Raw genomic sequence first — 15,758 nt, 5'->3', positions numbered from 1 at the left:
TATAACATGAGTATCATACGATACACATATAAACTCACAGAGACTGTAAGACTCATAGCAGTTCAAACCAGACAAAATTCCTGTACCGAGAAAGGAAGCAAGCATCATGTCCCACCCCTAACCAAGAAGCTATTTGCAACTGATGCCTGCTGAGAGAGGGAAAATCAGTGTTCTGCAATGCTGTGTCTCTATATCAACCACACTCTGGGGCAGGTCCCATGCCAGGGGGCAGCGGGCCAACACAAAATGAACTCTTTTTTTTTGTGTCCTTTTTTGTTTTGCATTGGTGTATCTCTTCCTGGGTTTTGTTTTTGTTTTGTTTTGTTTTTTTGTCGATTTGATTTTCATTTTCACTTTTTCTTTTTTGTTTTTTTGGGCAAGGGATTGGGAAGTGGGAGAGAAAGAACATAAAGTTGGGTGGGTAGGAAGATGGCATAGACCTTCAAGAAGTTGGGGAAGGGAAAGAATGTGACACAGTTGTATTATTCAGTTGTATTATTTCTTTTAAAAATTAGTAGAAAAAGTAAAATGAATATTGCCAGGAGGAAACATCAGGATATGGGGGGGGGGCGACACTCTGCTTCATACAGGGGACTTGGCCATGCAGATGCCAAAGCGATGACCTGCAAGCAGCTTCTGTCTCCATGTCAGATGGGTAGGCTTTGCTCATATGAATGCATCCAATGGCTGAGCCCAAGAAGGACATTGGTAAAGTGGCTGAAAAGTCTCCTCCAGTTTTGCAGGCCCAGCCTGGGGATTGGAGACATGCCATTGTTGGGAGGGGCTGGGGCTATTTACTCTGAGCTCAGAGAAAGTCAACAGCAAGAAGGGTAAGAGCTAGGTGGGGTCACAGTCCTGGGCAGGCTACTGAAACCCAGGGCACACAGAGGACAGACGCTTTGGTGAACAACAGGTTTAGCCTGTGGACCAAATGGCTACCGAACATTTATTCCTGCGTGAGGCTGCACACGACTTCCTTCCAGAACTTAGCCAGCTTCCTTGGTCGGGATATCACCAGGTCCAACCCCTCCCAGACTCTCATGGGCTCCCTTGCTGGTTGGCACTCTCTTACTGGAATGTGGATTAGTGTGAGGGGGGAGGGGGAGGGGGAAGGCAGGTAGAAGATGGGAATGAAAGTTCTTAAGGTCAGGTTTATTTTAGTGCCAGATTCTGAGCTAGGCGGGCATACAGTTTCTCTTCTGCATACACAAGAAGAGCAGGGTCACCCGCGTGCAAGCGAGGAGTGAGTGGCTTCTGGCGAGTGGCTCAGAGCAGTGCTTCACCTTCAGGATCTACAGTGTCCTCCACGAAGTGAGCATCATTGCAGAGAATTCAAGAGCAGAGCAGAAAACAGGGGGGCGGTGGCAGATCCAGCTGGAGCCGGTATATTATTAGCCCACACAGTTCATTTCTAAATTTTGAACTAGTTGCCAATGTTTAAAAATGGAGGATTTCACATAAAGAAAATAACCTTCTCAATTCTCTCAGAAGTAGTACAGGGTCGGGCAGCAAGTCCTCAGACTCATAAAGCATCATCAGCCAGAGCACAGCTCTCAGTCACCTGGACGGCTTGTTGGGATGTAGCTTATGGTGAACTAGGGTTATAGCTCGGTTGCTAGACCGCTTGCCAATCATATAGGAAACTCTGGGTTCCGTCTCCGGAGCTGCATAAAGTGGGGATGGTGGTACACACCTGGAGGCCGGAGCATCCGACATTCAGACTCATCCTTGACTACACCGCGAGTTTGAAGCAGCCACATTTGGGACGCCGTGACGTAGAGCTCTCTCTTTTTGAGAGAAACCATCATTCCTTGTCCTGTGTGCTCTACTGCCCCATTGTTTCCTAGTAACCACCTGTCCAAGTGCATTTAAATCCGTGCTCTGTGGGGTAGACATGTCCTGGAGTTCACTGCAAAGTGGCTTGCAGTTACTTAGCAACCCAATGGGTTCAGAAACATCATTCTCATCCTGCAGATGAAAAAAAAAAAAAAAAAAAAAAAACCTGTGGTTTGGTAAGGCAGTGTGACTTGCTGGCGGGAACCCAGCCCATCAATCAAAAGACACTTGCCAGTACCTTCTGTTCCTGTGGCTTCTGTTACTTCAATATTAAACCCACCCACCCCATCCCACACACACTCGAGTTTTTTTTTTAATTGCATGTTATTGTGGGGCATACCTTTAATGCCAGAATTTAAGAAGAAGAGGCAGGCAGATCTCTGTCGAGTTTGAAGTCAGCCCGATCTACATAGTTCCAGGCAAGCCAGGGCTACCTGTTTCATAAATAAATAAATAAAAATTAGAAAATAAGAGTTAATGTACTGGTTTTCTGAGGTGGCTCAGAGGGTTAAACAAACTTGAAATTGCTTGCCCTACTGACAACCTGAGTTGTCAGCCCCAGAGAGCACAGGATGGAGAGAAAAGCAGCTCCACAAAGTTGTCCTCTGACCTCTAGCCATGACACGTGCACACACGTACACACACACACACACACACACACACACACACACACATACACACACAAAATAGTCCAAACTCTGAACACGATTCTATGAGTATGGAGGAATATTTATAAGAGAAGGAAATAGAAAGGGCATGAGAGGGAAAGATTTACGAGAGAGTTGTGAGTCACCTGCAGTCATGCGCACTCTAAAATACTATGAACAAGTTCGCCTGAGGGTTTGAGAAGCTCCAAGAGCAGCCAGGATGTCTGGACCACACAGTGGGGCCTCTCCTCCTGAACTGATGGACCCTACTAAACTTCCTTTCATTTCGTGAGAATCTCTCTTTCTGAACATACTAGTCATTTTGTTTTGTTACCTACCTTGCATCTATCCCTTTCTGATGAAGCACCCTGATTTAGCACCCTGATTTGATGCATCTGGATTGGGTAGTGAATGTTCTTCCTAGAGCAGAATAGCTGGCGGGAGTGTCCATCAGAGTGTCGTCCTCTTCCTGGCAAAGAGTAACCAATCAGATGCTGTCCTGGGGATATTAGTCTTGACCAAAGGACAGCCAGAGCCTCCAGCTCCTTCACAGTGTCCTGGGAAGGCCTCCGTTCTTCCTGCATCACCACCCTTACAAGGCTTACAAGCCTTTTAACCTTTCCTTCCGTTCTGTGAACCAAGACAAGCCAGTAATATTTTAGTTGCCAACAGTGGAACCTATCCCTGGGTTTTATCAGGAAGGGAGAAGGACCTGCTACATGTTTACACCGTTTTCATAACTTTCCTGGTTGACGCCCAACTCAGCCTTTGCAAGAATAAGATTTTCCTGGGGTCTTGGGAATTGTGGATCAGGAAATGTGGGTTCAGAGACCTCTGAGATGCTGTTTAAGGAAAATGGGAGAGGAGGATGGCTGACTGGGCAAGAAGAGCAAAGGTGCAGAGGTTCCTTCGTAGGGAAATTTAGAGAGTTCGGATGATGACAAGGACCACGTCACCCAAAAGACAGAGTAAACAGTGTGCAAACTCAGTCAACTCTGACTGAAAGGTAAGGGTCCGGCCATGTCTTGGTGCATATTCTGAGGAGCTCCTGGGCTAGACTACTCACGGAGCCTGTATGCCACCAGGCAAAGGGAGGTGACCCGTGTTCTCAGTCCTCTGTGGCTGTTTGAAAAGTGCGTGGTTCCTGTGTTGAACTTATGCCGGGTTCTGCCTCCCGGCCCCACACTCCCACAAATGAGACTCAGGCTCAAAATATATTTAAGAATATCCTGGCCACCAGCTACGCTCTTCTCTGACTAGAACCATAACTTAAGATGAACCCACTTATTTTAACCTACATTCTGCCATGTGGCTGGTTACCTGTGCTCAGGATGTCTCTTCACATCTTCCCGGAGCCGATCTCCCTGCACCTACCTGTATCCCAGGATTCTTTCTCCTCCTGGACGTCCCACCTTCTATTTTCTGTCTAAGCCTAAGCTATAGGCTTTTTTTTTTTTAAGAAAAAAAAGATTTATTTATTATGTGTATGAGTACACTGTCGCTGTCTTCAGGCACACCAGAAGAGGGCATCAGATTTCATTACAGATGGTTGTGAGTCACCATGTGGTTGCTGGGAATTGAACTCAGGACCTCTGGAAGAGCAGTCAGTGCTCTTAACCTCTGAGCCACCTCTCCCACCCAGCCAGAGGCTTTTTTTTTTTTTTTTTTTTTTTTTTTTTACTTTTTTTCTTTTTTTCAGGAGCTGGGGACCGAAGCGCTTGCTAGGCAAGCGCTCTACCACTGAGCTAAATCCCCAATCCCCGGCCAGAGGCTTCTTAACTGACAGGTGACGCATCTGTACAATACCTAAGACATTCTTTCTACAGTCCTGTTCCAAACAACCTTATAGCCCATGTGGACTGCACTCCCCACGCTGCTTTCAGACATTTTCTGCTTTAATTTCCCACCCTCTCTGCCCATGATGGCTGGGCTTGCTTTACATTGCCTAGCAACCAATGACACCTGACACCCTGTACCAGGGTAGACACCAAGCCCCTAATTTGTTTCTACATCTGCCGGCTTTTTCTCAGTCTCCCTCCTTTTGGGCTCACTGACAGTGCCCTCGAGGCATAAATACACTAATTACAATAATGCTCAGGACAAATCCTTTTTCGGGGCTGGAGAGATGGCTCAGTGGTTAGGAGCTCTCTCTGACTGTTCTTCCTGAGGTCCTGAGTTCAAATCCCAGCAACCACATGGTGGCTCACAACCATCTGTAATGGGATCTGATGCCCTCTTCTGGTGTGTCTGAAGACAGCAACAGTGTACTTACATATAATAAATAATAAATCTTTTTAAAAAAAGTCAATTTCCCCCCATAGTTTCAGTGCGAATAACCACACAAAACAACACATCTGTTCTGAAGTCTCTTGACCTCTCTGACTGGATCTCCTTTTAAGCATCACTTGGGGAGGCAGAGACAGGCAGATCTCTGTGGGCTTAAGACCAGCCTGGTCTAAGAAGTTTCGGGATAGCCAGGACTATACATCAAGACTCTGTCTCAGAAAGGCAACAACAAAACAAATAAAACAAAAAGAAAAAAAAAACAACAAAAAAAAAAGAAAGCCTTTTCTTCACAGGACAGGGTCTGAATCACGGTCTTGAGGTTGAATCCTGTATCGGTTTACTTCTCCTATTGCTCTGACAGAATACCCAACCAAAGCAATTTAAGGAAGGGAGGGTTGATTGGGCTCAAGGTTTGGGGTTACAGCCCATCATGGGAGGGAAGGCATGGTGGTGGAGCCTCTGGATACTCAGCCTCCACGTCTGGAAGCAGAGTGAGGTGGCCAATGCCGTTCAACTTGCTTTCTCCTTCATCCTCAATCCAGGACCTCAGCCCATGAAATGGCTCCCACCCACATTTAGGATGAATCTTCCTACTTGAACTGACCCAGTCTAGAAACTCCCTCACACTCACCAAGAGGTTTGTTCCCATGGTGATCTGACAGACTCTCAAGCTAGCCCTCAGTATTGACCACCATAGACACCAGCTCCACCACCATTGCCTATGTCTCCCTGGAAAAGTTATTCACCCAACCAACTCTGCCTCTCTTGACTCTCGAATGGGGACCAAACTCTTCAGACTTTTGGAGTTTGGCAGAAAATACAGACCCAATAAGTGGCAGTGGGTCTTTGTCCTTATGTCCATCTTGAAGATTCCCTTTGGCTCGGTGGCCTTCACCATTGCCTGGGGACAGGGAGATTACTCTGCTACTATTTGTCATTGGTGACATCCAGGAATCGTCTTATGGTCTCGGGCTCTGTTACCTCACATGTAAATAAAACTATAACACCCTCCCTGGTGGCCCCTTTTTGCTTGTTTGCTTTACCTGCATATGGGTCTGTCTACTACATGTGTGCCTGGTGCCCAAGGAGGCCCGAAGACAGCACCAGATCCCCTGTGATCGGCGTTATGGATGGCTGTGAGTCGCCGTGTGGTTGCTGCGAATCAAACCTGGGTCCTCTGGAAGAGCAGGCAGTGCTCTCAACCACTGCACCATCTCTCAAGCCCCCGGAGTCATCTTTAAAGAGTTGCTTGTGACCATACCTGTGAGGCACAGCATGGTGAACTCCATGATCTCTACAGCTTAACATCCCCATCCCTCCTCATAGACTGTGGAACTCACTCTTGGTCTCTCTCTCCACAAGTTGCTGTCTATTGCTCAAAGCCTCATATATTGAAAGCTTGACCTCCTGTAGGTGACATTAATGGAGAGGTGACAGGATCATGGTGTTATCAATGGATGGTTTACTGGATGAAACAAGCAGGCCTCCGGGAGGAAGATGTCACAAGGGACATGCACCAGAAGGGTATATCTTGTTCCTGAACACCCTGCCCCTCTCTTTGCTTCCTGGCTGACTGGGGTGAGCAGCTTTGATTTCCCTCACCTTCCCACCACAGTCCCTGAAACCATGAGCCTCAGTACTCCTGTTCTACATTGTCTCTCTCGGGTGTCTTGTCTCAGTTCCAGAAAGCTGAGGAGCAGCCTCAGACCAACACCTCCAGTTGAGGCAGCCGAGATCTCTCTAACACTGTCCAGTCTCCCTTTTCCTCCTTGTCCACCTCACCAAACCCACTCTTCCTTCTAAACCCCTTCCATGACACTCTTCTTGTTCCTGTTACCTCCTGTGCCACCCAGGCCCTTTTGAGCCAACCCAAAGTTTAGATGACAACCTGCCCCTGTATCCCTCTCAATGCCATGCCATTGCATGCCCTCTGTGCATCCCAGATACACATCCAAAATGTCTTTATGTCTTTTTTCATTTTTATGTAGGTATGTGCTCTCTCTCTCTCTCTCTCTCTCTCTCTCTCTCTCTCTCTCTCTCTCTGTGTGTGTGTGTGTGTGTGTGTGTGTGTGTGTGTGTGTGTGTGTGATCTTTAGTTTCTCTTTTACCTGATTCAATGAAGTGGGTCTCTCTATTGGATCACAAATACAGCTAGTCCTACTAGCCAGCTTGCTCTGAGGATCTCTCATGTCCACCCTTGTAGGCTGGGGTTACAGGCAGATAACCCTGCCCACCTGGCATATACACAGCTTCTGGGGAATCCAAAGTCTGATGCTTACATTGGCAGGGCAGGTGCTATAACCACTGAGCCATCTCCCAGGTCCCTAAGCCACGCTCTTGGTTCTCACCACTTTAACCTGCCTATCTTGTCTCCCAGGTACTCAGGCCAAAGGCCTGGTGGGCATCCTCAGCTGTTACCCCATCAGCTCAGGTTCTTCTGCAGAACTCAAGAGAGAAATGGTGAAGGAAGAAGGAACGCCAGTTGAACAAGCCTTTCTAGGGCCCATGCTTGGGCACAGAGAACAGGGTCTGGGGACAGGGCAGTTCTAATTCAGATTATACGAGTGAATCTCCTATAGTCTGACAGATAGGGTATGGGGTAGCTTGCTTTTAGCTCTTGGGACTGCACTAGGCACGGTGATCTGCACATGCATAGTGGGCTCATTTGCATTCATCTTGCAGTTTAGATGGTAGACGGATCATCCCTCCCATCTCGGGAAGGCATTCTGCCCTTAATATAAAGGCATTAAGAAATAGGGTTGGGGATTTAGCTCAGTGGTAGAGCGCTTGCCTAGCAAGCGCAAGGCCCTGGGTTCGGTCCCCAGCTTCAAAAAAAAATAAAAAAAAAATAGATCTTTAAAAAAGAAATATAGGCAGAATTTTTTTTGCAACCTTCTTTGGATAAGGGTTCAACCTCGCCTCTAGCCCACCACCCAGCAGAGGCAGTGGAAGAGAAAAGTTAATAGGATGTGGGGGGAGTGGACCTGTTCAGCAGTAGCTCTTTGGGGGTGAGCTCCCTCTCCTTGGGGAGCAGCAGTGCAGTCCCAGAGCATGTGAGCCAGCGGCTGCAGCCCAGTCCTCTAGGGCAGGCAGACACCACACACGAACCAGCAGCCTCAGTCCAGTCCTTTCAGCAGACAGACACCAGACAGCTGTAGTTCACTCCTGAGGAAACCGACAGGCTCTCCAACCAGCCTGAGGTGAGGCCACAGAAGCAGCGAACTGCCACACGGACCTCAGGAGCAGTTCTTTGGACAAGTTTCTCTTAACGGAGGCGTTACCTCTATCCGTCTGGCACTGTAAACCCAAAGCATAAGCTGCTTTTGTGAGCATATTTTATCACAGCAACAAGAAAGTATCTAAGGTGCCCACCTTCCATCTATGCTGCCCTCTCTCTGTACACAGCCAGAGGAACTCTTTCAAATGCACTCCAGACCAGCGCTCCTCAGCTCCCAGGCCCAGCAGCTACCAGAAGGCCCCTCCCACCAGCTTCCAGTCTCACCTCCTGCCTCTTCTCCTTCCAGCACCATCTAGCAGGGCTGGATGAACTGATCTTCCTGAAGCCTGCCAGCTCACTCCTGCCTCAGTGCTCTGGACTTCTCGGTTCCCTTCTGCCCAACGCTTCAGCCCCTCCCCCCACCTCAGAGGCTGTCAACACTTGTTCAGTATCTTCAATGAAACGCTTTTTGATGGTTCGATTTAAAATTACAGCTTCCCCTGCTCTAATGTCTATACACCCATGGTTCTCACCCTCGGCTGCTCTTACCAGGGGAGGAGACACAAGGGCCGTGCATGCTTGTTTATCTGACTGTATATCAGTATGCAACGTAAGGTCTAGGAAACCACGGGTTTCCTTGTTTTGTTGACAGCCATACCCTAAGTTCTGAGCCGGGGGTGGAGAGAGGGGGAGGGGGGAGCGTGGGGCTGGAGAGGTAGCTCAATTGGTTCAGTGCTTGTCTAGCACACAGTCAGTCCTCTGTCCATCCCCAGCACTGCAAAAATCAGTCACGGGGTTACACGCCTGTCATCTCAGCTTGTGGGAGGTAGAAACTGGAAGATTAGGAATTCAAGATCATCCTCGGCTGCCTAGAGAGGCCATCCTGGGGAGGTGAAGGTACAGGAGACCCTGTCTCAAAGAAAGGAAATGGAATGGTCAAAGGGGAGGGGAGGGGAGGGGAGGGGAGGGAAGAAGACAGGACTTGAGAGGACAGGACAGAGCAGGAGAGGAAAGGGAAGGGGAGGAGAGGAGAGCAAGAGGACAGGACAGGACAGGATAGGAGACAGCAAACAGCATGGAGGGGAGGGGAGGAGAGGAGAGGAGAGGAGAGGAGAGGAGAGGAGAGGGAGGGGGGAAGAAGACAGGACTGGAGAGGACAGGAGAGAGCAGGAGAGGAAAGGGAAGGGGAGGAGAGGAGAGCAAGAGGACAGGACAGGACAGGATAGGAGACAGCAAACAGCATGGAGGGGAGGAGAGGAGAGGAGAGGAGAGGAGAGGAGAGGAGAGGAGAGGAGAGGAGAGGAAAGGAAAGGAAAGGAAAGGAAAGGAAAGGAAAGGAAAGGAAAGGAAAGGAAAGGGAGGGGGGAAGAAGACAGGATTGGAGAGGACAGGGCAGGGCAGGAGAGGAGAGGGGAGGGATGGGGAGGAGAGGAAGAGGACAGGACAAGACAGGACAGGACAGGACAGGAGACAGCAAAGAGCATGGAGTTGGACTTAGTAACTGGAAATATTGAGACATGGCCTCCCATAAGATGCTACAGTGCCCTCCATCCTGAAGGTCCACTCTCCACAGGGCAGCTGGGGGCTCTTACCATGTTATGTCGCTTTGCTACTTAAACTTCCCAGTGGCTGCCCATCGCCTGTACTATAAAGTCCAAAATGCTAAAGTGAGCTTCCAGACTCTGCCTCACTTGATTCCTGTCTCCTCCTGAGCCTGGGTTTCCCAGCTTTCTCCCCATGCCCTCCACACTGTTCTCACCCCTGCAGGCTTTCCTCCCTCAGGATCTCTGCGCCTGTCACTTCCTCTGCCTGCAGTTCCTTCTCACCAGAAAGCCACTAGCTTACATCTTCCCTACGTTCTGGGCTCAGCCAGTAAGGTTTCCTCTAGAAGCCTTGGCAGATGGCTGCATGGAAAACAGCACCCGCTCTCCCCACTCAGCTTTCTAGCCCTCCATGGCGATCCCCATCAGTGGCCACACTGAGTGTTTACAGACTCACTGTGAGTCACCTCTCCCTTGTAGGTCACCAGGAATGCTTTGGGTTCTCTGGCACTGCCTTAAACCCTTGTCAGGTGCATTCTGGTCATAACCACTTGAGCAATATTTGTTGAATGGATGAATGGAATAACTGATTCTAAAAATAACTCTCAGTGTACCTAGTTCCTGCCCTGGCTACCGAGCAGTACAGATCGCGTCTCTTAACCTTTAGGTCAATTCTTCCAGGTGATTATTCTTGATTTCTCTGTGAGATTCAGAGAAACAGAGAGGTTACATCCATTTCCCAGGACCCAGATGGTGACACTTAGGATAAAACCTAGGTCTGTTATCCATCAGAAAACAGCCTTCTTGTACTGGTTCCAAGTCCAAAGCAAGAAGCCATCCTTGAACAGTTTTCGCCGTGTGAATTCCCTGTCTATAAACTTTGCTGACCCCCTGTTGCCATAAGGAAAACATTGGCCTCGTTAGTGTGATTTCATTTGTACTTTAAATGTGTTTAAACGTTAGACGTGTATGAGTGTTTTACCCGAATGTATGTCTGTGCAATGAGTGCATGTCAGGGGTGCCTAAAGAGGCCAGCGAAGAATGTCAGATCCCCTGGGACTAGAGTTAATGGTAGTTGTGAGCTATTAGCTTTAGAGGTGAAGGGTAGGAATCAAACCAGGCCCTCTAGAAGAACAGCCAGTGCTTTTAATCCCTGAGGTACCTCTCCAGTCATCAGTCTAATGGCTTGTGTCACCCTAGCTTTAGTCCTAGTCACAGCCTTCACTCTGTGAGGCAGAGACCTCCCCCCAGAGGCTCAGGTCCTATGGAAGTCCCTTAATACAGCTTACACCAGAGTCTTCTTTTGCCAAGGGCCCCAGAGGCTGTTACATAGTTACAGTCAGATCATCCCTAGATACAGAGTGTATGTTATATGCAACTGTGAAGTTCTTTCCATTTTTTTTTTTTACTCTCTAACCCTGAAGATCAGAATTGAGAGACTATAATTGCTTTTTGCCAAAGATTGCAAATATTTATTATTTGTTCATTGGGTCAAATTTTCACCACTGACACCCTTCATTTAGCTAAAGCTTCATCGTATACCAAAGATTAATAACAGCAAATACGTTATGAAAAGGTTTCTATAGAAAATAGGAAGAAAAAACAAAGTAAACATGCTTCAAACCTATGTGCTAAGTATTTTCTTCTGGGTGAGTTTTCCCTCCCCATTTAATTCACTCATTAAGCAAATATTTGTTGTATCCGGAACACCTCTGATACAAGAAAGGATGTTGAAACTGCAAAGTGCAAGACTGTTTTCTAAAGACTATGGTAACAATGTCTCCCATCCCGTAGTTCTTCCACAGTATGACCAAGCTATTCACCCTTTATCAGTACAACTGGGGCCACTGAGATGACTCAGTGGGTAAAGGTGCTTGCTGTGAACCATGAAGACCTGAGTTCGATTCCTGGGACTCACGTGGTGAAACTCTTGCAAGTTGCCCTCTGACTGCCACATGCATCTTGATGGCGTGTACACACACACACACACACACACACACACACACACACACACACACGAATAACTTTAAAAACTTTTTTTTTTTTTTGGTTCTTTTTTTTCGGAGCTGGGGACCGAACCCAGGGCCTTGCGCTTCCTAGGTAACTTTAAAAACTTTTTAAAGAGAAAGCGTTTGCTTGTTTGATTGATCAGTGAAAGTGACTTCTCCATTCACTTGAATCCTGATGGATCTTCCAACTGTTTCGACTCAGAGAATAGAGCAGTAGGTCTGGAGGTATAGTTCATCAGTAGATCACTTACCTAGCTTATTCAAGACCACATGTGTGAGCCTTGACATTGGAAAAAAATACCCAAAATCTAATTCATTAAGTATTCGAGACTTGGTGGCTGGCAATTAGCAATACCTAGTTCTCTGATGTGACCACACGTTAGAGTCACCATCTCATCAGCATCTATGTCCTCTTATTTAAAGAAGCAAGAAACCGACCAGGCATGATATAGCACAGCTTTGATGCCAGCACTTGGGAAGCAGAGGCAGGCAAAATTTGAGGCCAGCCTGGTCTATGGAGCAAGTTCCGGGACAACCAGGGCTACACAGAGAAACCCTGTCTTGAAAAACCACAAGAGAAGCAAGAGACCAGCAGCATGGAGAACCTGGAAATGGGGATAATCAGCTGGGCAGGGCCTACCGCAGGGGAGTGGCTTGTTGGTGGAACTCTCTCTAGTCAAAGCTCCAAGGGTAGAAGTACAGAGCCATGCTGATGGAGTGCTGAGCTCATGCCTCCCCACGCGCAGGGAAATCATGAAAACCATTGCTCGCAGATAACTTCACCAAAGGAGTCCTTGGGAAATACAGCCAGCCTGACAGGAAATCTATCAGACCAAATTGGAAGGAGAGAAGCCAGAAGAAGAAAAAGAAAAGCTGTGCTCATGTCAACAGTTACCGGGAGGCGCGGATACGCTACTGATGGCTGTAAGGGTGGCATGGCTCCAGGTCTGAGTCTCATGAGGGCGGTTTATGAATGGAAGTGGGAGGCGGGTTCAGCGATTGCCTTGGCTCTGCCATCTGTTTTCTCTACTGGCAGCTGCTTGTCATCCACCAGGACTTAAGACAACTGGGACCCATGCCATCCCGAGCGTCTCCTTTATTGTCGCTGATTTATTTGGGTTTGGGGACAGAGACATTGGTTTTAAGAAGGTAACTTGTAGCAGTGAGGGCGGAAGGCGAGGTGGCGGGACCAGAGAGGAGGTTCTGTTCACGCTGGGCTGTGGCCCCGCGGGCTGTGGTCATGGAACTCAGCGCGGACAACCTCCGCGAGAAGCTGCGGCAGGACCTGGAGGCAGAGCATGTGGAGGTGGAGGACACGACTCTGAACCGTTGCGCGACCAGCTTCTGAGTCCTGGTGGTGTTGGCTAAGTTCGAGGGAAAGCCACTGCTCCAGAGACACCGGCTGGTGAACGAGTGCTTAGCCGAAGAGCTCCCGCACATCCATGCCTTTGAGCAGAAAACTCTGACCCCAGAGCAGTGGACCCAACAGCGGCAGGAATGAGGGACCCAGGCCTGAACAAGCATTAAATTTTAAACCTGGCCCAGCTGGTTTCAGTGTGCTGTTTGAAGACTCTGAGGCTGAGTCAAGGAAGTGGCTTTTCCCTGACTCTCCTCCAGCCATTGTTTTGGCAAATTTGGATGAATTTCTTTCCTGAACCCTCTAGGTCCCAACTTAAATAGATGGAAGTTCGGGGCTGGGGATTTAGCTCAGTGGTAGAGCGCTTGCCTAGAAAGCGCAAGGCCCTGGGTTCGGTCCCCAGCTCCGAAAAAAAGAACCAAAAAATAGATGGAAGTTCTGTTCTTTAAAAAAAAAAAAAAAAGAAGAAGGTAACTTGTAGAAATAAAACATATTTAAAGTCATTTGATGGGATGGGATGATGGCTCAGTGGGTAGAGGCCGTGAGGACCAGAGTTCTGATTCTCTACATCCCTGTGAAGGCTTGGCCTATGTGGCAGCCTATCTCTAGTCTCTAGAGATGGAGACAGAGGGCCCCAGGGCAAGCTGGCCAGCTAAACTAGCCAAATTGGCAAGCTCTGGGCTCAAGCAAGAGACCTTGCTTCGATATTCAAGGTGGACAGCAATCAAGGCAGACACTGGAAATGAACACATCCCCCCCGCCCCCCTGCTCCAAATACACATGCGCCTGTATACACACAGAGACTCGTTCACACGTTAAACATTAATACACACACATGTACATCATACACATGTTAAGTAACTCAATGAAATTGAAGTAAATTGAGCAAAGTAAATGAATAAACTCTCTGAAAGAATGTCTCTTATCTAACTAAATCCAGCCCATAGCATCCTGAGAATTGGGAAACTGGTGGGTGAGTGGTAGGAAGAATGAGACTTCCATGGTGAAATCTGCTTCTGAGGCAGGGATAGCAAAGGTAATAACCAAGGCTTTAATTCTGAGCCTCAGGAAAGCCAGAGGCTGTGCCAAATCTGACCTGCAGCCTTAGACGCTACATAACCCTCAACAGAAATAGTCAACCCTGGAAGATAGGACCTAAAGAGTCAGAAGAGGCTAATTCAGTTGGACATCCTTTTAAGAAGCTGTCGTTTATCGCCATGCTCTGGGGTGGCTCATCGTACAGCCCTAAATACCATAGAGATGAACCGCGTAAGGCCCCTGTGGACCACACGCCTGTAGAGATCAGCAAATAAATCACATCGAGAGCCGGCATCGCCGATGAATGCCAAAAAAGAAAACCAATCTGAGTCATGCAAGTGTTAAGTTGAGGGTGAGAAATCCGGGAAAGGATCTCTGAGAGGGTGACATTTGATCTGAGCTCCGAGTAATCACACAGACATCTAGGGAGGGGCTGTGAGTTATAGAAAAAAGGTTAAAACGAGTCCAAACACCTCCAAGGCAGAACGGGTCCTGAGTGCAGAGGCAGTCAGAAAACTAGCATGGCTGGGACTATGGCGTTGAAATCAAGAGAGAGAGAGAGAGAGAGAGAGAGAGAGAGAGAGGTGTATAGGGCCCTGGGGGCTGTATTGAACCATATAGGACACCTTTTATATGCAATGGGTAGTTTTAATAGGGAAGTAGGTTACAAAATTATCCAGTTTGTAACTTTTGAAAATTGTATGGTTGCTCTAAAGAATGAATTGCAAGAGAGAAGCTGTAGAAACAGAAGAAGAATTGTAGGGGTTTTTTTTTGTCTTGTTTTGTTTTTTGTGTTTTGTTTTGTGGGTTTTTTTTGGGGGGGGGAGGTGGATTTGTCTCAGCCAAGGATTGGTGCTAATGACCCCTTCTATTGTCACAGGAACAGGAAGCATTTGGTACTAGTGATTCTGTTACATCTAGAAGACAGATCTGACTTGGACCGCCACCCTGAGGTGAAGTTACACGGGTTACTTATGTGTGTATTACCAGTGTGCCAACTTATCCTGCTGGCCTCTGCTGTGACGGAGAGGCTAGGGACATGCATAACTGAGAAAAAGCCACAGCCCTCATAAAAGGAAGCATGCTGGGGACAGGACAGATCTCCCATTCCCAAGAGTAAGGTGGGAGTTTTTAAATGCAAACACAGGGATTTCAGAAATGAGGGCTGAGGACTACAGGGGGTGCGGCTTGCAGACTGCTTGCTTAGCATGCAGGAGGCCTTGGGTTTCAACCCCAGTACCACAGGAACCAGGTGTGGTAACCCTCACCTGCAGGCTTGGTAGGAGGACATGAACTTCAAGGTCGTCCTTAGTTACTGAGAGAGTTGGAGGCCAACCAGGAATATTTGAGACACTGCCAGAGAAAGAAAGAGAGGGAAGGAGGGAAAAAGAGGGAGGGAGGACAGAGGGCGGAAAGAAAGGAGAGAGGGACAAAGGGAGGGAGGGGAGAGGCACAAAGGGTAGAAAAGAAGGGAGGAAGGAAAAGAGAGAGGGAGGGACAGAAGGAGGAAGGGAGGGAAGAAGGGAGGGAGGGAGACAGAAGAGGAAATAATGTTTCTTTTTTGCTTGGCTCAAGGAGGTTTGTGACTGCTTCAACGAACAGCTTAGTGTAAGTGACCCATAAGTGACTGAAGTATCTCAGAAAAGCTCATAAAGGGCGGTTTCCACTCTTTCCACCAGAGCACCAGCTCCTGGAATCTGCGGCTACATGGAATTAGTCTAAAGACAGCCCCAGGCTTCCAGTCACCCCAGCTTTGGTGCCAGGCAGATGCATGCAGAAGATGCTAAATGATTCCAGGCCTAGCCACGAAGCCTGGAGCCCTGGGAA

General features: G+C 48.1%; 1 long non-coding RNA gene and 1 pseudogene across 10 annotated transcripts in view; one reads left to right on the top strand and one right to left on the bottom strand.

Moving 5' to 3' along the window:
• Positions 1–480: 480 nt before the first annotated feature.
• Positions 481–15,758, bottom strand: part of LOC120101784 (uncharacterized) — a 37,841-nt gene continuing 22,563 nt past the window's right edge. The window contains exons 1-6 of one of the 9 annotated variants that reach the window (XR_015684811.1): positions 8,272–8,532; positions 6,110–6,176; positions 5,813–6,030; positions 2,822–2,952; positions 2,177–2,270; positions 481–1,968 (exon numbers count right to left, since the gene is read on the bottom strand). This is a non-coding gene — a long non-coding RNA (uncharacterized LOC120101784). Of the gene's footprint in view, positions 1,969–2,176; positions 2,271–2,821; positions 3,114–5,812; positions 6,031–6,109; positions 6,177–7,753; positions 8,067–8,271; positions 8,533–15,758 lie in introns of those variants that run through there. The other 8 variants (XR_015684810.1, XR_015684813.1, XR_015684809.1 and 5 more) reach the window with 8 other exon arrangements.
• On the top strand, positions 12,752–13,075 carry Bola2-ps4 (bolA family member 2, pseudogene 4; annotated as a pseudogene). Its single transcript, XR_015684796.1, has one exon. The product of XR_015684796.1 is annotated as a bolA family member 2, pseudogene 4, transcript variant X2 (transcript).

Source organism: Rattus norvegicus, chromosome 3 (assembly GCF_021556685.1).
Source record: "Rattus norvegicus strain SHRSP/BbbUtx chromosome 3, alternate assembly SHRSP_T2T, whole genome shotgun sequence".
In the NCBI taxonomy this organism is placed as follows: domain Eukaryota; kingdom Metazoa; phylum Chordata; class Mammalia; order Rodentia; family Muridae; genus Rattus; species Rattus norvegicus.
Note: the sequence above shows the minus strand (reverse complement) of the source record. Positions and strands in the feature narration are given on the sequence as shown.